This window comes from Bison bison, unplaced genomic scaffold (assembly GCF_000754665.1).
Source record: "Bison bison bison isolate TAMUID 2011002044 unplaced genomic scaffold, Bison_UMD1.0 scf7180017864041, whole genome shotgun sequence".
NCBI lineage: Eukaryota > Metazoa > Chordata > Mammalia > Artiodactyla > Bovidae > Bison > Bison bison.
This window is the reverse complement of record NW_011494613.1, coordinates 2,409,586-2,435,588: the sequence shown is the minus strand read 5'-3', so window position 1 is coordinate 2,435,588 and position 26,003 is coordinate 2,409,586. Positions and strand designations below refer to the sequence as shown.

The 26,003-nt window shown below is 43.3% G+C and overlaps 1 long non-coding RNA gene across 1 annotated transcript in view; it reads right to left on the bottom strand.

Moving 5' to 3' along the window:
- Positions 1–4,058: 4,058 nt before the first annotated feature.
- Positions 4,059–26,003, bottom strand: part of LOC104985245 — a 22,938-nt gene continuing 993 nt past the window's right edge. Inside the window, exons 2-3 of the long non-coding RNA XR_824867.1 lie at positions 16,418–16,490; positions 4,059–4,157 (exon numbers count right to left, since the gene is read on the bottom strand). This is a non-coding gene — a long non-coding RNA (uncharacterized LOC104985245). The remainder of the gene's footprint in view (positions 4,158–16,417; positions 16,491–26,003) is intronic.

Here is a 26,003-nt window from a genome sequence, read left to right as displayed (position 1 = left end):
TGAGGTTCTATCCCAAAGCCTGGAGGAAAGAATGTCTGTGGTAGTATTAGTGTGTGTGTTTGTGCTCCATAGCTCAGTTGTGTCTGACTCTTTGTGACCCCACAGACTGTAGCCCACCAGGCTTCTCTGTTTGTGGAATTTTACAGGCAAGAATATTGGAGTGGGTTGCCATGCCCTTCTCCAGGGGGTTTTCTTGACCCAGGGATCGAACCCGTGTTCTTACGTCTCCTGCATTGGCAGGCAGATTCTTTACCACTGTGCCACCTGGGAAGCCTATAATAATTAATGTTGTTCACCAAATATTTCCACACCTCTTGAAATATGTTAGGAATGTCCATCCTCCCCTCTGTGGTTTGGTTTGGTCTGGTCACGTGTCTAGTCCTGGCTTATGAATTGTGAGCTGAAATTAATTGTGGCACTTCTTGACCCAGTATTGAATTGTCCTCTGGCAAGGAGATGGGCCGTATCAGAGACAAGCCTGCTTACAGCCTGGATCCCTGAGTGATGACCTTGAGCAGAGCCCCCTGATGATCATGAGGGGCAAGCTGTTTTAAGCCACTGAGATATGGGGCTTTCTTGTTAACCAGTGCATAATCTATTTTGAGTGATATAATTCTTTTATGGTTTTGTATAATATTTTCAGTTTTTGATGCTTTTGCAAGTTAAGAATTAATAATTGATGACCTATATTCTGATTAAGCAAGGAATGTTCTCACAGAGTTACATACCACTATGATACAAAATTTCATAAAACAAAAATATGGCACCGTGTTTGAAACTTTCTAAAAATAAACTGTCAAGAATTAACTTGATAAAATATTATTAAAGTAGGAAGACAATGAAATTGTTTATCCATCAGATTAAGAAACCATCAGATTAATTAAGCTTTTATATGTCTCTAAGGAAATGGCAATCCACTCCAGCACTCTTGCCTGGAAAATCCCATGGATGGAGGAGCCTGATAGGCTACAGTCCATGGGGTTGCAAAGAGTCAGACAGGACTGAGCGACTTCACTTTCACTTTCAATACAATGTTCCTTTAAGAAAAAATTATGTTCCTTAAAAAAAAAAGAAAGAAAACAATATTCCTTTAAGAAAAAGAAATTTGGGGTTACAAAAAAACCTTTTATATTGACTAAAACAAGTTTTCTTAACTTTATTAATCTTGATATTAACTATCACTGTATCACTTATAATCTGTTTGGTGTGTTGGAGACATTCTAAAAATGAAAACAGATAAATTAAAATTTTTATTTATTTATTTTAATTGGAGGATAATTACAATATTGTGGTGGGTTTTGCCATACATCAGCATGAATCGGCCATGGGTGTACATGTGTCCCCTCCATCCTGAGCCCTCGTCCCACCTCCCTCCTCACCCTGTCCCTCCAGGTTGCCACAGAGCACTGGCTCTGGGTGCCCTGCTTCATGAGTCAAACTCGCCCTGATTATCTGTTTTACATATGGTAATATTTATGTAATACCATATTCACATATGGTAATATTTCAATGCTATTCTCTCAGATTATCCCACCCTCTCCTTCCCCTACTGAGTCCAAAATTCTGCTCTTTACGTCTGTTTCCTTTGCTGCCCTGCACACAGGATTGTCAGTACCATCTTTCTAGATTCCATGTATGTGCATCAATATATGGTATGTGTCTTTCTCTTTCTGACTGACTTCACTCAGTATAATAGGCTCTAGGTTCATCCACCTCATTAGAACGGACTCAAACGTGTTCTTTTTTATACCTGAGTAATATTCCATTGTGTATATGCACCACAACTTCCTTAATCCATTCATCTACTGGTGGACATCTAGGTTGCCTCCATATCCTAGCTATTGTAAATAGTACTGCAATGAACATTGGGATACATGTATCTTTTTCAATTCTGGTTTCCTTAGGGTCGTGGGATTGCTGAGCTGTATGGTGGTTTTATTCCTAGTATTTTAAGGAATCTCCACACTGTTCTCCATAGTGGTTGTATCAGTTTGCATTCCCACCAACAGTGTAAGCGGGTTCCCTTTTCTCCACACTCTCTCCAGCATTGATTGTTCGTAGACACTTTGATGATGGCCATTCTGACTGGTGTGAGATGATACCTCATTGTAGTTTTGATTTGCATTTCTCTGGTAATGAATGATGTTGAGCATCTTTCCATGTGTTTATTAGACATCACAGATAGATTCTTAAATGTACAAAAGAAAAGCAAAATATTAAAATAATTAGAGCTGTGAGATTCTGTTTCCATCTTTTAAAAATAAGACTAGGTTTTTAGGGAAGATATATTCACAGTGAGACTTCTTTTTAATTTTCTTTAACTTTAAATCTTGCCAGCATGTACAGTACTACTTTGAAGCTGTTCATCATCCTTAAAGAATACATTTTTATTTTTTACCTTATACGTCCTTAAGTAAACTAGGGTATGTATGTTTCTCTTAGACAACAAGAATATCCTGATGTTCACATTAAAGGACCCCATGGAGAAAGTCCTTAAACATTTACTCATATTCTCAGAGCTGCGTAGATCCTGCTTTTCACAGACTTGCTGTATTTCATTGATTCTAAGATACTTCTTAAAATTTTTATTTTAACATTTACTATTTTCCACTAAATTGTTGGAACTATCATTCTGATATTTAATATTTTATATCTTGGATTAACATAATTTTTATTTCCTTAAAGGCAACTTAATTCTTCTACCTAAATACTTCTAGAATTTTTATGTTTTATATTTAGCAAATATTTGTATTGTCTTCTCTTATTATTTATTTTTGGCTGCACTGCGTCTTTGTTGCTGTTCATGGGCTTTGTCTAGTTGTCACGAGGAGGGCTACTTTTGGTTGCAGTATTCAGGCTTCCTCTTGTGGTGGCTTCTCCTGTTGCAGAGCACAGGCACCAGCGCATGCAGGCTTCAGTAGCTGTGGCCCAAAGGCTCATTAGCTGGGGCTCACAGGGCCTAAAGCTCATGGGCTCAGTAGCTGTGGTGCATGGACTTTGTTGTTCCACGGCATGTGGAATCTTCCCGGACCAGGGATCGAAACCGTGTCCCTTGCATTGGCAGGCAGGTTCTTATCCACTGTGCCACCAAGGAAGTCCAATATTTAGCAAATATTTAATATTTAGCAAAACACTCCAAAATATAGTAGCTTAAAGATGCAATGAATTATTATTTGTCATGATCCACGGGGCAGGTAGACAGTTTCTTTGCTGGTTTCTTGTGGCATTGTTGCACAACTGCAATCAACTGGTTGGTCAGCTGGACTGAAAGATGCATAATGACCTTACTGGGGTATCTAGCAGTTGGTCCTGGCTGTAAGCTGTGGAGTCTCAGTTTTCTTCCATGCGGCCTCTTATTCTCCTATTAGATTAGACTGAATTATTTTCATAGCTGGGTTTCCTCTTAAGGACTAGGGTCCAGAACTCACAAAGCATCACTTCCATCATGTTCTGTTGCTCATTATAAGACACACCCAGATTGAAAGGGGAGGGAAATTGTTGAGACAATTGAAGAAATATGAATATGGTCTGGATATTAGATGTACTCCAGTTCAATTCAGTTGTTCAGTTGTGTCCGACTCTTTGCGACCCCATGAATCGCAGCACGCCAGGCCTCCCCGTCCATCACCAACTCCCAGAGTTCACTCAGACTCACGTCCATCCCATCCAGCCATCTCATCCTTTGTCGTCCCCTTCTCCTCCTGCCCCCAATCCATCCCAGCATCAGAGTCTTTTCCAATGAGTCAACTCTTCACATGAGGTGGTCAAAGTACTGGAGTTTCAGCTTTAGCATCATTCCTTCCAAAGAAATCCCAGGGCTGATCTCCTTCAGAATGGACTGGTTGGATCTCCTTGCAGTCCAAGGGACTCTCAGGAGTCTTCTCCAACACCACAGTTCAAAAGCATCAATTCTTCTGCGCTCAGCTTTCTTCACAGTCCAACTCTCACATCCATACATGACCTCTGGAAAAACCATAGCCTTGACTAGATGGACCTTTGTTGGCAAAGTAATATCTCTGCTTTTCAATGTGCTATCTAGGTAGGTCATAACTTTTCTTCCAAGGAGTAAGCGTCTTTTAATTTCATGGCTGCAATCACCATCTGCAGTGATTTTGTAGTATTAATCTTATTAAATGTGATGATGGAATTGTGGTCACCTTTTTTAAACAAAGAAGAAGAAAAGAGTATCAGATATACTCACTCAAGTAGGAGACTTCCCATTAAAATTAATGCAAAGCGGAAGGCAATGGAATAACATCTTTTAAATGCTGAGAGAAAAGAAATTGTTTCATTAAATTGTATGCATTAAATATGTACAGTTTTTTTGTAGTGATAATTATAGTGCAATAAAGTAGTTTAGAAAGAGATTATCAACCTGTAATTCGATATAAAAAAGATTCTTCAAAAAAAAAAGCAAAATAAAACATTTTCAAACCAATTAAAAAAAATGACAGACTCCATTGCCAGTAGACTTACACTCCAAGGAATGTTAAAACAAGTTCTTCACACTGAAGGAAAATAATACCAGATGGAAAATAGGATCTACACGAGAGTAGAGACTGCTATAAATGGTAATGATAAGAGTATATATAAAAGATAATTTCCCTGGTTTAAAATGTTATTTTTAAATAATAGACTATTTATTTATAATATATAGAAGTAAAATGTATGACAATAGCAGAAATAGCATAAAGAAAAATTGAATTATATTATTGCTAGTTCTTTACATTATGTATGACATAATATTTGAAAGTAAACTATGGTAAGTTAAGTTAAACATGCATTATAAATGATTATTTATAAGTTATAAACTTTAGGGAAACCATTTATAAAGAATTAAAGTAGATGAAACAATGTGATTTTAAAATGAAATACTTAAAAATACTCAACTACCGAAAGAAGGCTAAAAAAAGGGGGAAAAAAAGAACATAGAATAGAGAGAACGAATATTAGATTAATAGCAGTCTTGTAAAATTAAATCAAGTATGTTAAAAACTTACTTCAAATAGATATGGTCTAAACATCCCTGGTGGCTCAGTTGGTAAAGAATCTGCCTACCATTCAGGAGGCTTGGGTTCAATCCCTGGGTCAGGAAGATGCCCTGGAGAAGGAAATGGCAACCCACTCCAGTATTCCTGCCTGAAAAATCCCATGGACAGAGGAATCTGGCAGGCTATCGTCATGAAGTTGCGAGAGTGAGACATGACTTAGAGACTAAACAAGAAGACAACACCCCCATAAGAAGGCAGAAGTCATCAGGCCAGATGAAGAAGCAAGATCTAACTACATGCTATCTATAAGAAAAAGGTTTATATAAATCACAAATAGATCAGAGGTAAAAAAAATAAAAATGGGGCTCTGCCTCTTGTCATGGCAAAGTAGTTTCTATTTAACCAATCTTCCGCAGATAGCTATAAATTCTAGACAAAATATAAAAACAACTACCTAAGCATCCCAGAGAGTAACAAAAGCAGGCAGAATCTAGAAGGGAGCCAACATTTGGAAGAAGAGAACATCATTGGAGGAGTTTCAGACTTTTATGGTTTTTTTTCTTAAAGAGAGGCCACAGTGGAGAATAAAGCTCAGAAGCCCACAGAGCTTTTGCAAGGAATCATTCACGGTGAATGAAATCCAACATTACCATGTAGAAAAAAGAAAATGAGACTCATACACAAAAGATAAGCAGTGGATACTAACCCTAGGATGACCCAAATGTTGAAATTAGCAGACAAAGATTTTAAAGCAACTTTTATAACTATGCTCAGGGATGTATGCTTATAATGTATGAATATGCTTGTAATAAATGAGTATGCCTGTAACAAATGAACAAGTAGAAACTTCAAATAAGAGCCAAACAGCAAGGCAGCAGCTTGAGCACATGGTAAGGTTGTGGGGCTTATGGACAAAGTGAGCTGGAAAGCCCAGGAGCAGAGGGAGTCCAGGCCAAGTGTTAAGTTTAGCTCCTGATGCTTATTGTTAGAATCAATAATTTGCAATTGCAGGTTCACCTGATGCAGTCCTGTCCTCTTCATCCAATTTCTTAAGACTCCTCTCTGCTGTGAACCTCTCAAAAACATTAATATCCTAAGATCTAATTATTAAACCTTATGGGATAAATTGAGTCATTATTACAGAAATGTCAAGTTAACGCTGCTGCTGTTTCAAGGTCGAACAGTGGGTCTCTTTTCCACTAAAAGGTGTGATGATAACTAGAATACCAGGACTGTGCTTCTAAGGCCTGTGCCTTTAACTCTTACGTATAGTCACACTGATTGTGACAAGAGAAGGATCTATGAGCTTGGCTATAAAATGTCTGAGATTATTTTCTTCGGCTACAGGCACCAGTGTGATAATGTTCAATAGTTGACCAACCCAATGCCTAGTGAAGTTAAGCAACTTATGTTGGATATTTTGCAGCCTCAGCAGCTTGGAAAATGCCGACTAAATAGGTATCAAATTGATTTCGTCTTTGAATAGAACTTTCCCTGGGTTCTCTGACCAAGCATTGCATGCCCTGCAAAAAACACTGAATGGTATCATTGCACCTAAGCATTTACCATAGCAACCAATCTGCCAGATATGATCATGTATGAGAGGAACTTCTTTCTCCTTCTTGAAGACATGTTGGAAAATAGCAGCTTAGCTGAAGAACAGAGGGACCATCATGGAGTTATTAATGGCTATACTCATTGTGTTGAAAGAAATCTTCAGCCTGACTTCCAAGACAAAAGGTAAATCTAGACAAACTAGTAAAAGAAGCATTTTGCTGATTTCAAAACTATGAGATTCAACTAAAGGATATCAGAAAAAAAGATGATATGATTTCCTTTTACAGCACTCTCCCTAATCCCCTGGAACAATGAGGAAGATATTATAAGCTATTTAACAAAGTGAAAATCTTTCGGTCATGTCCGACTCTGCAATCGCATGGACTGTAGCCATCCAGGCTCCTCTGTCCATGGGATTTCCCAGGCAAGAATACCAGAGTGGGTTGCCATTTCCTTCTCCAGGGGACCTTCCCAATCCAGGGATTGAACCCAGGTCTCCTGCATTGCAGGCAGATTCTTTACCATCTGAACCAGGCTTCCCAGGTTCTGCTGGAGGGAGAAGTCAAGCCAAACAATAGTGACCTGTGTTTGGTTAGCTAGTGAGATGGGTAGAAGAAACTCTGTTGAGACAGTTTGTCAAGAAGTATGTTATTTTGTTGAAACTTAATCAAGGCATCTGTAAATTAATGGACTGATTATGCTGGTAAGGTGTTTGCCACTCTGTTGTCAGAGTGGTTGGACCTCTTGAATGCTATATCCAATCTAATGGTAAGAAACAACATTATTCAAGAGGAAACATTTTGATAGTCATGCCAGAAGCAATAATAATCTTCACTGAATGACAGAAAAAAATTTAAAATGAAAAGTTCACTGCTGCTTGTTTCATGATATAATAGAGCATGAAAACAAATCTTTGTGTTATTTGCTCACTTATTGTCTCACAGGTCACTGATGCTCCGCTTTAAAAAAAAAAAAAAGATCTTTTTGTCTCTGCTTTTCAGATTGTATAATTTCTATTGATCTGTTTTCAAGTTCTTTGTCCCTTTCTTCTTCTGTCTCCAATCTTCTCATCAGCTCATCCAGTGACTATTTTTCTCATTACATATATTGTAGCTCTTTAGTTTCAGGATTTACATTTGACTTATAAAATAGCTTTCATTTCCCTAAAGTTCCCTGTTTTGTTTAGTTATTATTAAAATATTTTAATTTGTCTTTGAATATATACATATGTATTATTATATATATTTACCTTTTTAAATGTACTTTTCTGCAAACTCCAACGTCTTGGTCATATAGAATTCTATCAACTGCTTTCTCTTTTGCCTTGAAAACTATCTCCTATGTCTTCACATATCTAGTAGTTTTCTATTACAATCTGGCTATTATGAATAATACATCTTAGAGTTTCTTTGTCTTTCTGCTAATCTTCCTTGAAGAGTATTAGTTTTTGTTCTACCAGGAAGTTAAGTTACTAGCTGATCCCCTCGAACTTGTTGAGGATTGGTTTACACTTTATAGGCATATTTATTTGCCCCTTTCTTTACAAAGATGGAGAAGCTCTATACAGTTAGCAAAAATAAGACCTGGAGCTGACTGTGGCTCAGATCATGAACTCCTTATTGCCAAATTCAGACTGAAATTGAAGAAAGTAGGGAAAACAACTAGACCATTCAGGTATGACCTAAATCAAATACAGTGGAAGTGACAAATAGATTCAAGGGATTAGATCTGATAGACAGAGTACCTGAAGAACTATGGACAGAGATTCTTGACATTGTACAGGAGGCAGTGATCAAGACCATCCCCAAGAAAAAGAAATACAAAAAGGCAAAATGGTTGTCTGAGAAGGCCTTACAAATAGCTGAGAAAAGAAGAGAAGCAAAAGGCAAAGGAGAAAAGGAGAGATATATCCATCTGAATGCAGAGTTCCAAAGAGTAGCAAGGAGAGATAAGAAAGCCTTCCTAAGTCATCCATGCAAAGAAATAGAGGAAAACAATAGAATGGGAAAGACGAGAGATCTTTTCAAGATAATTAGAGATACCAAGGGAACATTTCATGCAAAGATGGGCACAATCAAAGACAGAAACAGAAGCAGAAGGTATTAAGAAGATGTGGCAAGAATACACAGAACTATACAAAAAAGATCTTCATGACCCAGATAACTACGATGGTGTGCTCACTCACCTAGAGCCAGACATCCTGGAATGCAACGTCAAGTGGGCCTTAGGAAGCATCACTATGAACAAAGCTAGTGGAGGTGATAGAATTCCAATTGAGCTATTTCAAATCCTAAAAGATGATGCTGTGAAAGTGCTGCACTCAATATGCCAGCAAATTTGGAAAACTCAGCAGTGGCCATAGGACTGGAAAAGGTCAGTTTTCATTCCAATCCCAAAGAAGGGCAAATGCCAAAGAATGTTCAAACTACTGCACAATTGCACTCATCTCACATGCTAGTAAAGTAATACTCAAAATTCTCCAAGCCAGGCTTCAACAGTACGTGAACCACGAACTTCCAGATGTTCAAGCTGGATTTAGAAAAGGCAGAGGAACCAGAGATCTAATTGCCAACATCCATTGGATCATAGAAAAAGCAAGAGAATTCCAGAAAAAGATCTACTCCTGCTTATTGATTATGCCAAAGCCTTTGACTGTGTAGATCACAACAAACTGGAAAATTCTGAAAGAGATGGGAATACCAGACCACCTGACCTGCCTCCTGAGAAATCTGTACACAGGTCAAGAAGCAACAGTTAGAATCCAACATGGAACAGACTGGTTCCAAATTGGGAAAGGAGTACATCAAGGCTGTATATTGTCACCCTGCTTATTTAACTTCTATGCAGAGTACATCATGAGAAACACTGGACTGGATGAAGCACAAGCTGGAATCAAGATTACTGGGAGAAATATCAGTAACCTCAGATATGCAGCCGACACCACACTTATGGCAGAAAGTGAAGAGGAACTGAAGAGCCTCTTGATGAAAGTGAAAGAGGAGAGTGAAAAAGTTGGCTTAAAACTCAACATTCAAAAAACTAAGATCATGGCATCGAGTCCCATCACTTCATGGCAAATAGATGGGGAAACAATGGAAACAGTGACAGACTTTATTTTTCTGGGCTCAAAAATCACTGCAGATGGTGACTGCAGCCATGAAATTAAAAGACGCTTGCTCCTTGGAAGAAAAGCTATGACCAACCTAGTGAAGTGAAGTGAAGTTGCTCAGTCATGTCCGACTCTGTGATCCTGTGGACTGTAGCCTACTAGGCTCCTCTGTCCATGGAATTTTCCAAGCAAGAGTACTGGAGTAGGTTGCCACTTCCTTCTCCAGGGGATCTTCTCCACCCAAGGATCGAACACAGGTCTCCTGCATTGTAAGCAGACGCTTTACCATCTGAGCCACTTGCATATTAAAAAGCAGAGACATTACTTTGCCAACAAAGGTCTGTCTAGGCAAAACTATGGTTTTTCCAGTAGTCATGTATGGATGTGAGAGTTGGACTATAAAGAAAGCTGAGTGCTGAAGAATTGATACTTTTGAACTGTGATGTTGGAGAAGACTCTTGAAAGTCTCTTAGACTGCAAGGAGATCCAACAAGTCTATGCTAAAGGAAATCAGTCCTGAATATTCATTGGAAAGATTGATGCTGAAGTTCTAATACTTTGGCCACTTGATGTGAAGAACTGACTCATTGTAAAAGACCCTGATGCTAGGAAATATTGAAGGTGGGAGAAGAAGGGGACAACAGAGGGTGAGATGGTTGGATGGCATCACTGACTCGATGGACAAGAGTTTGAGTAAGCTCTGGGAGTTGGTGAAGGACAGGGAAGCCTGGTGTGCTGCAGTCCATGGGGTCGCAAAGAGCTGAACACAACTGAGTGACTGAACACTACCTTGGTGTGTGCATGTGTGTTAAGTCACATCAGTTGTATCCGACTCTTTGCAACCCCATGGACTGTAGCCTGCTAGGCTCCTCTGTCCATGGGATTTCCTAGGTAAGAATTCTGGAGTGGGTTTCCATTTCCTTCTCCAAGGAATCTTCTCAACCCAGAAATCAAACCCACATCTCTTATGTCTCCTGGATTGGCAGGCATGTTCTTTACCAGTAGCGCCACCTGGGAAGGCCAATCTTTTAGTCCTGTGACATTGCCTTTTTTTCCAAGGCAAACTTTCCTTTGATAGAAAGCCCGAGGTGTCCACTGAATCTATTTAACTTGCTGAGAACAAACCTCCAAACTCTTCTGCTTTTTTTTTTTTTTCTTTCTGCTTTTACATTCTTTCCAGGTACTGTTTTCTGCTCAGCTCCTAGTAAACTCTCCCATGCATCAGCATTTTGAGAATTGGGTTGTGATTTGAATAGCATTTAAATGCAAATTATGGTCTTTCCTCTCCATACCCCAAATCCTCGCAAGGTTCCTTTGTCCTGGAATTTCTCTAACGTAATTTTTTAGATGTTTTTGCAGCCTCTAACTTCATCCTCTAATACCTCAATCTGAAAACACTGGGCTTTTCAGCTCTGTGTGTGATCTGAGTGCTGCTGCTGCTGCTAAATCGCTCCAGTCGTGTCCGACTCTGTGCGATGCCATAGACGGCAGCCCACCAGGCTTCCCCATCCCTGGGATTCTCCAGGCAAGAACACTGGAGTGGGTTGCCATTTCTTTCTCCAATGCAGGAAAGTGAAAAGTGAAAGTGAAGTCGCTCAGTCGTGTCTGACTCTTAGCGACCCCATGGACTGCAGCCCACCAGGCCCCTCCGTCCATGGGATTTTCCAGGCAAGAGTACTGGAGTGGGTTGCCATTGCCTTCTCCGATGTGATCTGAGTAGTGCTCAGTAAAATAGACTGGTAAACTTGATTTTCATGCAGTGAGTGGTTCCATTAAGGACTAGAACCTCCTTCAGTTTCTGCCTGCTTTTGATCACTTTCCAGTCCCTTCAAATGTAATTACGTGTGTGTATTTGTGTGTGTGTGTGCACGTGCGCGCACACTGTCAAGAGTTTATTATTGTTATCTGAGACTTGGTCTGATATAAGCTACTTTCCATTACCAGAATCAGAACTCCTATTTGAGAATATACACTTAAACAAGTTTTAAGATGATTCTTTTATACTGTAACATTTGGGAGCTGCTGTCTTAGATAAACTTCTGTGTTTAACTTATCCTTTAAAAAGTCATCTTCACTGCCAAAAAGAATTTAAACTCCTTAGGTACATTAGTCACACTCCTTTAATGGTGAAAGTAAAGTCCTACAAACATAACTGTGTTCTTCCCTGCAATGTGTTTCTTGTTACTACATTTTCCCAAAGGGACTGGAACCTGTTTGTTAAAAATCAGAGCATGGTAGGAGAGTGGGAAGAATACAGTGTGGTCCTTGGTTGTTAGGTTTTAAATGTGATAATGCCTATGGTGCATGCACGAAGTCATTTCAGTTGTGTCTGACTCTTTGTGACCCTATGGACTGTAGCAAGCCAGGCTCCTCTGTCCATGGGATTCTCTAGGCAAGAATACTAGAGTGGGCTGCCATGACTTCTTCCAGGGGATCTTCCTGACCCAGGGATTGATCCCATGTAATGCCTATGGTACAGGTCCAATAATATCAAAATTGCCCTAGAAAATCTTATAAAATGGTGACAAAAATTTGTGTATGTAACTTGATACAATAATTTTTATGCACATTAAAGTTTGAGAACTACTGAGCTAGACAAAAAGGGTAATTGGAAAAAATTCTCTAAGCAAAGAGTAGACATTCAAATTATCCTGCTATCAAAATAACTACAAAATTAGGAGATATAAATGGAGGGGCAGGTAGAGAATTCTTAAAACTCCCTGTTTGTCTAGGGTGTGACTTCTCTTGTGTTTTAGTCTGTGAAGTGAAGTGAAAATTGCTCACCGTGTCCAATCTTTGCGACCCTTTAGAATTCTCCAGGCCAGAATACTGGAGTGGGTAGCCTTTCCCTTCTCCAGGGGATCTTCTGAACCCAGGGATCAAACCCAGGTTTCCCACACTGCAGGTAGATTCTTTACCAGCTGAGTCACAAGGGAAGCCCAAGAATACTGGAGTAGGTAGCCTTTCCCTTCTCCAGTGGATCTTCCCAACCCAGGAATCAAACTGGGGTCTCCTGCACTGCAGGTGTATTCTTTACCAACTGAGCTATCAGGGAAGCCCTTTAGGCTGTGACATACTGGCAACCAAAACTTAGCTCTGTTACTTACCAGCTATATAATCTTCAGCAATTCGCTTAACCTTTCTGAAACTTGGTTTCCTCATCTATAAAAGCTGGGAACCATTCTCTTGGAATATGAATGCCAAATTGCCTGGAACATTTCTTAGGATATTTCAGAAGAGAGGGTCCAGGACTTTCAATTTATCTGAGAGTATTCCGCAAACTTTGTTCTCAAAAGACCCAGGCAAGCTCATTTCTGATTGGTTTAGATTCAATCTATATTCTCCCAAAACTTCTTAAAAATAATTTTATTTAGTTATTTCTTTTTGGCTGCTCTGAGTCTTCGTCGCTGCACGCGGGTTTTCTCTAGTTGCAGCAAGCAGGGGCTGCTTTCCGATTGTGGTGCTTGGGCTTCTCGTTGCAGTGGCGCCACTGGTTTTAGAGCACAGGCTCTAGGGCATGAGAACTTGAGCAGCTGCGGTACGTGGGCTCAGCAGTTGTGGCTCCTGGGCCCCAGAGCACAGGCTCAATAGCTGTGGCACGTGGGCTTAGTTGCTCCACTGCATTTGGGATCTTCCCAGACCAGGGATCAAACCTGTGTCTCCTGCATTGGCAGGTGGACTTTTCACCACTGAACCACCAGGGAAGCCCCAATGCTTTGTTTTTAAAGGGAGCAACTTAAACACATGGTAACTTTTTGAAAACTTAGAGTTTCCTGCTCACTTTCCCAAAAGAATGCAACTTGATGGATAATTTATAAGAGACTTGGGCAACAGAAGAATAACCATGATCATGACAATTACTCGTGGAAAAGGCTTAAAATAATGATTATAGAATGTCTAGCTCTGATATATACCACCTGCTATTCTGGAAAAAATCAGGGGCAGGTCTATAATTTCCATATAGGATACAGTGAGAGAGGACAATCCTGTGTGCCTTCAGGCAGATGGGAGGCAGGGCCATGGAACTACACATACACATGGTAAAAAGATAAACTTGCCATAGCAAAAGTTGGAAGGAGTTTTTAGAGATTGTTGGGAAATAGGTTAGGCCCTGCCAAGGCTTCTCACTTTGTGCTTTCCTTGGAAACAATGGCAGCCAGAAAATTGTGGAGCAACATCTTTAAAATATGGCAAGAAAAAAATACTGCACACCTATAATTCTATGCCCAATGAAAATATCTTTGGAAAATGGAGATTAAAATAAAGAGATTTTCAGATATGCAGAAGCTGAAAGAATTTATCACCATCAGACCTGAGCTACAAAATATGTTTAAATTATTCAAGCAGAAGGAAAATAATACCAGGTGGAAGTTTGGATCTACTGAAGAGTACCCGAAATAGTAACTATGTGTGAAATAGCAAAGTCTTTTTCCCTTAGTATTTAAATCTCATTAAAAGATAATGGACTGTGTAAAACAAAGGCAATAAACATTTACTATGGAGATGATGATATTCTTAGAAGTAAAGCATATGATGACAATTGCATAAAGGCTAGAAAGCGAAGGGCTGGAAGTATGCGTTTGTGAGGTTCTTATACGACACATAAAGTGGTATATCATTGGAAAATAAACTGCAGTAAGTTAAATGTTAAATCAGCTACTGAAATAACACAACAAAAATTATAGCTAAGAAAGCCAAAAGAAGGAGATAAAACGGAATCATAGAGAATGCTCATTTAGTCCAAAAGAAGACCAAAAGAGGGAAAGGGGAACAAAGGAGCAGTCTCAGATAAAATACAAACGGTAAGATGGTCAATTTAGCCCCAACAATAGCGATAATCACATTAAATGCAATTGCTCTAAATACTGCAATTAAAGGCAAAAATCGTGGCGTTGGACTAAAAGGAAGACTCAACTATATGCTGCTTACAAGAAACCACAAAACTATAAAGGCTAAAAGTAAAAGAAGGAAAATAGATGTATGATGCTAAGACTAATCAAAGTAAAGCCATAGTAATATCAGAAAAAGAAGAGATCAGAACATGGAATAATACCAGAGATTTAAAACGTTCAATTCATAAGGGTAAAATGTCGAATTCAAGAGGACACAACAATCCAAAATCCAAAATTTTTTGAACCTAATAACACAGCTTCAAAATGAAGCAAGAGCTGATAGACCTGTAAGGAGAAACCCCCCAGTTTTATAGTTGAAGATTTCAATACTGCTGTCTTAATAATTGATAGAACAAGAAGCTGCAATAACAGTAAGAACACAGAAGATTTAAATAATACCATGAAGCAAATTGACCTAATTGACTTTTATAGAACACTCCACTCACCTTTAACAGAGTAAACATTCTTTTCAAATGTACTCAGAGATTTACCAAGAGAAGTCATATTCTGAGCCATTAAACATCTCAATAAAAACAATTCGAGTCACACAAAGGAAGTACACTACTTTGATCACAGTCAAATCAAGAGTACACAGAATCACAGCAGATCACAGGAGAAATCAGCAAGAGCAAGATTGCTGGGAAATCCTTAAATGTTTGGACATTAAAGAACATTAATCTATGTAACCCAAGAGTCAAAGAAGGGTTCAAAACAGAAATTAGAAAATATTTTAACTGATTTGAATAATGAAAGAAGAAACACAGCCTATCAAAATGTATAGGATACAGCTAAAGCAGTGCTTATAAAGGAAATTTGTACTACTAAATGCCCATTTAGAAAAGAAGCTCTCTATACTGGGCTGAATTGTGACTTCCAAAAAGATAATGTTCACATCCTAGTCTCAAGAACTTGTGAGCATTACCTTATTTGGAAAAAGAATCTTTGCAGATATAATTAAGGATCTTGAGATGCTGCTGCTACTGCTAAGTCACATCAGTCGTGTCCGACTCTTGTGCGATCCCATAGACGGCAGCCCACAGGATATCATTATTTGGGTAGGTTCTGAATGCCATTATAAGCATCTTTATAACAGAGGAGCAAAGAGAAGCACATTCAGAGGAGAAGTCCATCTGAAACAGAGACAAAGATCAAAGTAATATATTCAGAAGCCAAGGAATGCCAGCAGTCATCAGGAGTTTGAAGAGGCAAGGAACGGGATCTACCCTAGAAACCTAGAAAGAACACAAACCTGCGAACCCCTTGATTTCAGACTTCTGGTCTGCAGAACTGTGAGAGTAAAAATTTTTATTCTTTTAAGCCTCCAAGTTTGTGGTAATTTTTTTACAGCAACAAGAGGAAACTAATATAGTCTCAAATTAGTGACCTCATTTTCCATGTTAAGAAACTGGAAGCACACTGTTAGCAGAATAAAAGAAAGAATAAAAGATGAGAACAAATCATTGAAATGGGAAACACAAAATCAATATAAGGAAATCAATGAACCCAAGAGTAGAGTCTTTGAGGAGATCAGTAAAATTGATAGACTCCTCAAAAAAGAGAGATGGAGGGAAGACACAAGTTACCAATAACAATAAAAGAGGAGATGACATAACTATAAACCCCACAGATATTAAAAGGATAATAAGGAAATAGCTTATATGAATAATTTTACTTAAGAAACTTATATGAAATGGATACATTCACTGAAAGACACAAACTGCCAAACAAAGATCATTCAGGAAGAAATAGGTAATTTGCATATCTGTTTTCATAATACACATATATAATCTTCCCACAAAGGAAGTTTCAGGCCAGATGACATCACTGGTGATGTCTACCAAACATTCAAGCATTTGAGGATGACATACAAGTTCTTCACAAATTCTTCCGGAAAACTGAAGATGAAGGAGTATTTTTCAACTTGTTCTGTATAGCCAGCCTCTGAAATTAAAAATAGACAAAACCATTACAAGGAAACTATAGATTAACATGCTCATGAACATAGATACAAAAGTTCTTAAGTAACATTTAGCAAATTAAATACAGCAACGTATAAAATGGGTTAACAAATGATGACCAAGTAGAATTTATCATAGAAAGGCAAGATTGGGTTAACATTCAGAGATCAATTAATGTAATGCAACAGATTAACAGACCAAAAGTGAAAAGTCAATGGTCTTATCTCAAGAGATACAGTAAAAGCACTGGACAAAATCCAGCATCCTTTCCTGACATAAACTCTCCAGCAAACAAGAACAGAAAAGAACTCCTTTAAACTGTTGAATGGCACCTACCTACAGCCTATGGCTAACATCATGCTCATTGACGAAAGATGTCATTTTGACATCTCACCCAGCTATTCCACTCCTACCTATTTACCTAAGACAAATGAAAACATCATGTATAACATAAATGTTCATAGTATCTTTTTTGTAATAGCCCCAAATTGGAAATAACCCAGATGTCCATCCATAGGTGAATAGATAAAGCACATTTGGTATATCCATATGATTATTACTCAGCAATGGTAACAACAATAACAATAATAATAAACTAACCTACAGATGCATATAGCAACATTGATGAATCTCAAAATAATTATACAAAGTGAAAAAAGCCAGATAAGAGAGACTGCATACTGTTTGGTTCCGTTTATATGTAATTCTAGAGAATGATAACTAACCTGTAGGGACCGAAAGCCACTAGTCTGCTTGCCTAGTCATCAATATGAGAACAGGGAGGAGTAAAAGAGAAGGCTTACTCTAAGAGTCATGAGAAACTTTGGGGGTGTTATACATGTTTATTATCTTGTCATCATGGTTCCATCGGTGTGCACATACATCAAGACATCTAATTTTACACTGTATACATGTGCAGTTTATTGTTATACCTCATAAAACCATATAAAATGACTAAGACTGTGAAAAGTTTAGAGAGAGTAGAATGTGAAGGGGCAGGTAGTAGGCAGAAAGAAAGTAGTCTGGAGAGAGAGGCTGGCCTCTGTCCTGTGGACAGGTGTATGGCGTAGACTGTGGTGCAGTGCTGTGCTAAGTCACCAGCTCTTTGTGACTGTACAGACTATAGCCCACCAGGCTCTTCTGTCCATGGGATTCTCCAGTCAAGAATGCTGGAGTGGGTGACTGTGCCCTCCTCCAGGGGATCCTCCTGACCCAGGGATCGAACCCATACCTCATGACTCCTGCAATGGCAGGTTGGTTCGTTACCACTGGCACTACCTGGGGAGCCCATGAGTAGACCAGAGAGAACTTAAACAGATTAGAGAGCTTAATGGTAGAGACAAGAGCTAAGTGATTCGGCAGTAGATGATGAACCCTGTTGAGGAAGGCAGTGAAAGGAGAGGAGAACTGGTAATGAAGAAGTGGGGCTGGATCTGAGAGACGCTTCTGATATGGAATTGATATAGCTTTATGACCCATTGGATAAGGGAGAGGAAAAGGTACATATTCGGATATCTGGCTTAGAAGCTGCTTTAGACTGAATTTTGTTCCCCTAAATTCACATGTTGAAACACTGACCTTCGATGTGACTACATCTAGAGATAGGGTATTTAGGAGGTAATTGGCAGTGGCAACCCACTCCAGTACTCTTGCCTGGAAAATTCCATGGACGGAGGAGTCTGGTGGGCTGCAGTCCATGGGGTCGCTAAGAGTCAGACATGACTGAGCGACTTCACTTTCACTTTTCACTTTCGCGAATTGGAAAAGGAAATGCAACCCACTCCAGTGTTCTTGCCTGCAGAATCCCAGGGATGGGGGAGCCTGGTGGGCTGCCATCTATGGGGTCGAACAGAGTCGGACACGACTAAAGTGACTTAGCAGCAGCAGCAGCATGTTAACTAAGGTGGGGCCCTGACCCCATAGAACTATAGCCTTCTAAGATGAGGAATAAATAGAAATTTCTCTCCATCATGTGAGGACCTGGTGAGAAGGAACTGGATGCAAGCCAGGAAGAGTCTTCCCCTGAAACTGAACTCTGCAGAACCTTGATCTTGAACTTTCCAGCTTCTAGAACTGTGAGGAAATTAATTTCTGTTGTTGAAGCCAGTCAGTCTATGGTATTTGTTATGGCAGCCCAAGAAGACTAACACAAGCTTTTAGGGGGTTGTGAGCCCGAGGGGGGGAGCAGTGCAGATATGTTCATACTGGTCACCTAAATCAAGAACACAGAAGGTGAAGCAAGTTGGCACAGTTATGAGTTCAGACTGGGATATGTATTCACATGAGGACATAAACCATTTAAGATATAGGCCTGAAGCTCTGGAGAGAGATTGGCTAGAGGTACATATTAAGGATGGGCTTCTCAGGTGGAGCTAGTGGTAAAGAATACACCTGTCAATGCAGGAGACATAAGAGACATGGGCTCGATCCCTGGATTGGGAAGATCCTCTGGAGGAGGGTACAGCAACCCACTCTGGTATTGTTGCCTGGAGAATCCCATGGACTGGTGGGCTACAGTCCATAGGGTTACAAAGAGTCGGACATGACTGAAGCAACTTAGCACATGCTAAGTCACTGCTAAGTCACTTCAGTTGTGTCCGACTCTGTGCGACCCCATAGACGGCAGCCCACCAGGCTTCCCTGTCCCTGGGATTCTCCAGGCAAGAACACTGGAGTGGGTTGCCATTTCCTTCTCCAATGCATGAAAGTGAAAAGTGAAAGTGAAGTCGCTCAGTCGTGTCCGACCCTCAGCGACCCCATGGACTGCAGCCTTCCAGGCTCCTCCATCCATGGGATTTTCCAGGCAAGAGTACTGGAGTGGGGTGCCACTGCCTTCTCTGAACTTAGCACATAGCAGGCACGTATTTAGGAACCATCAGCAATCGGTGGCAGTTGCAACCATAGAGATGGGTATACAGTAGGAGCAGAAAGGCCAACAAGGGAGAGGAAATGGCCAGACAGAGGAGTATAACAAGGACTGAGTGGTGACTCTAAAGCCAATGAGATAATTTTGAAAAGAGTTAACACTAACAAATGCTACAGCACACGGGACATATTTCTGGGGGCATGTTAAGTGTCTGGCATGACCCTTTTAAAATCAAGGACCCTACAGTCTAGCTGAAAAAGAGAACAAAAATGCATATGAAACAATTAGGGAATCATTCAACTAGGGTAAATTGTCTTAGTGTAACAGAGAAGTGCAATAAAGGTTAGTCCATTTATTCTACAAACATGTTGAGCTCCTACTGTGTGTCTGACTTTAGCTTTTGGATGAGGCAGTTGGGCTTTTTATTAATAAAAAGAAGGGCATGACTGAGTTACAGAGGTGTGAATAATGATACCCTGGATAAATGGAAAAAACGAAAGCAGAGTAATTTAGGTATACAGGGAGTGATGGAGAGGATCCAGTCTTGACAAGAGTCCAAGGAGAGGAGAATAATAGGGGAGAAAGCCTGGCTGGCTGAGTTGGTGTCAGATATTAGAAAGCTGGGGAGGGGAAGTGCCCACCCTAGTATAGCTTGTCTCAGAAGGATTCTTGCTCCAGTATTTTTTAGGCACTAAGCCCCTGGTGCCTAAGCACCTGTTGCTGCACACTAAGCTGCAACAGCCAGTAGGGCCACTGCTTTCTACAGGTTTCAGACATGCAGAAACTTAAAGCCTCTTCACTGGCCACCAAATATGTATCCAACTGCTGTCGTGCATGGAGGGGGAGTTTTCATAACGAGATTCCCAGGCAAAACTTAATAAGAAGAGGGCTTTTTGTATCAAAGTGCCTTCCGTGGTCCTTTGAAATAGTGGGTGCATTGAGGCTGGGTGATCCCAAGAGTCGTTTTTAACCTATGTTGCAACGGCTTTGGCAACCAGACATGTGGTCAGATAGATAATACAGTGGATAGTTAGGTAGACAAATTCGTGGCGGACGAACCACTATCAGTCTCTGGACACGACCACAGTCAGTCTTGTTGGGCGGAACTATCCACAGTAACAAAGCATCCACAGTAACAAAGCGTCCCCAGGCCAGCCCTAAGGATACAGTTCCTCCGATGGACGGAAGAGGGCGCTGCGGATCGTCTCGGTCTGCTACTGTCAGAGACAGACCTAGAGTCCTGGGCGCGAAGGGGAAGACCGCGTGGTCAGGTTCCGGAAAAACCCAGGGCTGCAGACGTCTCCCCAAGAGCGCCTGGGGTTGGTGCTTCGGCTCCCCGAAACTGCCTGAGCCAAGTGTTGGGGGCGGGGAAATGGTGGGAGGTTGGAGAGGAGAAAGGACCAGAGGAAGGAATCCCAGCGCTGCTGGTGACTCCGCGGAAAACGCGAATGCTCAAAGCCAAAGGGAAAACACCGCTGGGGCTGCGGTTTGGTTGGGAGACAGAAGGTGGAAAATGCTGCGGGTTTCGGCCTTCTAAAGCTGAATGCGGCTGCATACGGGGCCTGGGGGCGAATCAGCGGTGCCGCCATGAGGATCCTTCCCGAATCTTTCTGGTCTCAGCAGCAACTGCAAAACTTTGCTTCGAGCTGCCCGCGCCCCAGAGCGATTCCGCTAGTGTCCCTCTCCCTACTAAGGGAAGCTTAATAGGGGGCTTCCCGTGTCGGTCCAGAGTGTGGTGGGATCACCACCATCCTCTCTCTCTGCCTGTTCAGAGGCCTTTAAAGAGTAACGAAGAAATGGGAAGAAACGGAAGCCGCTTCGATGTGGAGCTCAGGCTCGCTCCTGAGTCTACTCCTGCGCGCCCTGCATCGGCTTTGCGGAGTCTCCGAGCAGCTGCAGGCCCGCGCCCCCCACATCCCACCCACAGCATCTCGATTTTCCTCCTTTCAAAGGGTACTGCTAGCGCTGGGTACCACCCCCCATCCCCCACCCCCTCCACCTCTGCTTTGTAAAGTGAAAGTGAAGTGAAGTCGCTCAGTCATGTCCGACTCTTAGTGACCCCATGGACTGCAGCCCACCAGGCTCCTCCGTCCATGGGATTTTCCAGGCAAGAGTACTGGAGTGGGGTGCCATTGCTTTGTAAACCAGACCCCAAATTCTCTCCTTACCCCAGACTCCTTCCCGCCAGGGGGCGCCCCCGGAGTTAGTGGCGAGGTCAGGGGCTCTGACATAAATTGAATCTAGGCTTGAATTGTGTGACAGGAACATAAGACGGTTTCAAGACCACTGGTGTCGACTTCAGGAGGGCCAGATCTGACAGGAGAGGTTTCTCTGACACCAAAGACCTGAGGGTGGAAGTCTCCTTTTCTCCTGGTAGGTGCAGGCCTTCACGGGCGCAAACCCGCCTCCCATTCCCACCCCAGAAGGCCGAGTGGTATGCAGGGAAGGGCTGCACAGGAACCTCGCCAGGACGTCCTAGGGTTATCCACCTCCTTTGTCCTCACGACCTGCCCAAAGGCCACTGTTGAAGAGAGCCTTCCCTAAAAGAAGGCTACCCTCAGAGACCCTAGATGGTCAAGGCGAGATGGAAAGCAATAGAGAAATCTCCAGATTTCTTCCTCGCCCGGCGTCTGCGAAATCCTCCTGCGGAAAGCCGCCAGACTGCCGCGCCGTGGGGCTTTGCGCAGATTCTCCAGAGGTTCTCGATTGTAGTGCCTGGGGAAACGGGGCAGAGGGGCCCTATGAGATCCTTCAGGGAAAGGAAGACGCACCCCCCCCAACCCGCCTCAAGGGGCTCCTGATCCTCTCTCGGTTCCTTGCACCTCCGAGTTGGAGACCAGCGACCCCCAGCGCTCGGCTGCCTTCCTACTTTCTGCTCCCTGGGTGGGGTTGCCTCGACGGCACCCGGGAACCCAGCTCAGCCTGACTCGGGAGTCTGCGCCTGGCTAAGGAAGACTCGCCCGCCTCGGGTCTGGGCTCGGGAGCAGACGAGGGGTCGAGAGCTTCATGCCAAGAGACTGTTTCTAGAAACCCAAGACTCAGAACCAGAAGTAATAACTCCTTCCGTGTGCCAGCGAGTTTTACAGTTTACAAACTCACGTGCATGCCTAGCACAACCCGAGAGCTACATTGGACAGGTTATGACCATTTTTGCAGCTCAGGAACCAGGTGCTAAAATGCTTTATTTCCTTAATTGAACATTTTTTGAGGCACTGAACGACTGGAGGATAAATAAAGCAAGGACTTGCCCTTGGGGGGGGGGTGGGGAGCTGAAAACAACACCCTAGCTTATTTTGGCCCTGAGGGTAAAGGCTCCAGACGTCCACAAGAGCCATACCACATGGCTGAAAAGTGGCAAAACGGGCTAAAACCAGGACTTCTGAGTTTATATTCCAGAGCTTTGCCCACGCCCCTGAGCGCTTCAAGATCGAGAAATGGTGCAGTCACACGCACATAAACCTTCCTTACAACCCTATCTCGGTGGAAGCCGGAAGTAACATTTGTCACAAAGTAACTACATATTATTTGAGGGATTTGTTAATTTGTAAACTCTTGTAGGTAGGAACCGCATCTAGCTGATTTAAGGCTGAATTTTCCAACGTAGCAGGGAATCTGGGACAGAGCCCACACTCAATAAATTTATTTGTTGAATGAATCACAAATTGCAGTAACTCGGGGCAAAATAATCCGGAATAAGCCCGACCAGGAAAGAGGGTCTCTCCCTGCCCTAGGGAAGCCGGAAGGACCATGAAGGGAATTAGAAAACTGGGGGAGGGGAGAAGATAGGCTTTCCTATTTCATCACCCCCAACCTGGTGAGAGCTATAGAGCCGGTGTTAGCCTTCTGTATGAGCCCTCTGTCCTAAGTTCTCAAAGAAGTGGTGCAAGAGTGAAAGAAGGGCATTTCTCTTCGGCCAGGCGGCTGGTGAGCAAAGACCCATGGCAATTTCGCGAGTCCCCGGCCCGGCCTGGGCCTGCACCCCCAGGGCTCCTAGATACCGGTCTGAGCCGCAGGCAGCAAAGCAGAACGTGGTGGAGATTGAGGCGGATACCGGCGGCCGCCCCAGGGAAAACTCCTTGAGAAAGGCCTGAGATCCGCTTGCTCTAAGCCTGCCCCACCGCCCCACCTTGGCTGAAAGATAAGGGAAGATGAGCGGGCCCTACATGGTGAACTCGGGTTCCCAAATATCCCCTAAAGAAACTGCTGGCGTAACTGCGATCCGCCCTGTTTAAGATAAGTCGGGGGAGTGGGGAGGCCGACTAAAAGAGAACCCTCTGGTCAGAAAGAGGCACTGGGGCCAGGTGAGGGACTCTCAAGGCTTTCACTCGGACCAGCCCGGAGATAAGGATATCCGCCTTTTCCCCACAAGACGGCTTATTCTTGGCAGCGAAGCGCCTCTGGGGAAAGGTGCGGAGGTAGGGGTGTGTGTGTGTGTGTGTGTGTGTGTGTAGGGGTGTGTGTGTGTGTGTGTATGTGTGTGTCTGTGTGTAGGGGCAGAAGAAGCAGGTTCCTCAAGATGCTGCGATGGCCCAGGCCAAGTCGAGACAAGAACTGGTGCCAGCCCGCAGCAGCACAATCTCGGCTGCGGCAGAGAGGGGGCGGGGAACAGGGACCCTTACCCTCCACTCCCTCCCTCGAGCTCCCGCTTCCGCTCTGTGCCCAAACCCAACGCTAGCCAGCTACCTAAGTGGATCCGAGTCCTTTCCCTACGGTAAGCTTGGGGTGGGGGCGGGGAGCTGTCAGCCACGTGCCTGCTTCGGAGCTGAAAGCTGCGAGGGGACGAAGGCCGAGGAGGCATGGCTCAAGGACTGCGGAAGATTCACCCAGCTAGTACTTTCATGTGCCCTGTCTTACTTGGATCTTTAAAAAAAACCTGGTGAAGAATGACCTCCATTTCTAAATGGCATTGAAACAGGAGAGACTACAACGTGTACACCTAGTGTTTCTTACATTTAGTAATAATATAAAACAGTGGAGAGGGAGGAGAGAAGACTCGAGACTCAGAAGCCCTTCCCACCTTGGCATGAAGACCCTAGTTGAGGCGCAGGCCCAGGGCTGGCGGCTGGCCTGCATACAAGACCTATATTCAGTTTTGTCTGCTGTCTACAGTGTTGTCTTCTGTCCTTTCACTTGGACCCAGCGTCATCCTCTTCCCTCCTTGCTCCCTGGACTTGGGCATCACTTTGACCAAGGTGTCCTCGATGGGAGTCTGAGTCCTTCTTGAGAGCGCCCCCCTGAGAAGTCTCCTGGTGGGAAGGGCAATGAGCCGATCTGGCACCCGTCTTTCGAAGCATAACTGAAGAGTGCTGTCTCGACCCTCAATCTCCTGCTTGCCTGCCCCAAAGCGGCCAAGGGGGCTGGGAAACATGGCCCTGTGTGGTAGGCAGGAGAGGGGGTGCCCTGAGCTTTCTCTCCCCTCTTAATGAATAAGGTGGCGAGGAAACTGAATGTTAGCATGTAAGTTGGCTTTGTATTGAGGGAGTGCAGTTCTAAAGGGGAGGATTGAAATCTTGAAATAAAAAGCCAATAAACAAGTTTCCTTAGTACAATTGCTATTAATGGAAAAGGCATCTAACCTGCTGAATTAAATCATTCAAAGGCGCTTTTTCATCATCAGGAGCTACTCTACAAGGAAGGAAAAGAAAATATGAAAACAAAAACCCAAATCGAGAAGCCTCCTTAACCGGCCCCCGCGGTGTCTTGGCTGCCCCTGCCCGACCGGGGAGCGCTCCGCCCTCCCAACCCCTAGCGCGGAGAAGGAGGCTGAAACAGCCAAAGAGAAAAGAAAACAGAATAAAAACAAAACGTTTAAAATCCAAGAGGAAAAGTCGGAGCGGGTCTCAGGATCTGCACGGCGGAGGGCTCGGCTCCGTGGTCCACTCTGCTGGAGGCCGGGGCCTGGCCGGAGCCGCGCGGCGGATGCCTCCGGCCGCCCGCCCGCTCGGAAAGCGCAGCCTACAGCTCCTCCTCTCCAGGCGCCCAAGGACCCTCAAGGCGCGGGGCTCACACTTGAAGCCTGGGAACGCGCAGACAGGAAACCCACTTCCTCCTAAGCAGTTTCTTGCTAGCCGGCTGAGAGGCGCCAATTGAAACAGAATGATCCTCATCTACTAATATCCAGCGTGGCCACAAAGCGACTGGCCATTTACGCCGCCACTTTAAACAAAGATATTTGGTTATTCCCGGGAAGCAAGTGCACTTTTGCATGGCTGAGCTCCGGGTGGAGGCAAGCCTCAGCCCAGCCTCCCCCCAGCGGGGCTGCTCACGCCGGGGGATTCGCCCCCTCCCGGCCGGCTAGTCCAGCCGGGGTTCAAGCTCAGTCCCACCCGGCAACAGGCGAACCGGTTCTCACGCCGTTCCCTGCCCGAGGCCTCCCTGAAGCACTGAGTGGGAAAAACAGTGTGACCCCGGGCTGGGGTGCTGGGCTGTGATGTCCTCGGAAAGTCACCTCCCGTCCCAGACCTCCCCGTGTCTGGACGATGGGCGAGGGTCGGGGACACCAGGTTTGTTCGAGGTGGAGCAACTTCAGCGATGTCCCTTCGCATGAATTCCCGCAGGTTCTCAGCTCGGGCGGCCAGTGGTGGGTCCTTGCCTTAGCTGGGGGTGGGGGTGGGGAAGCATAGCCGTGTG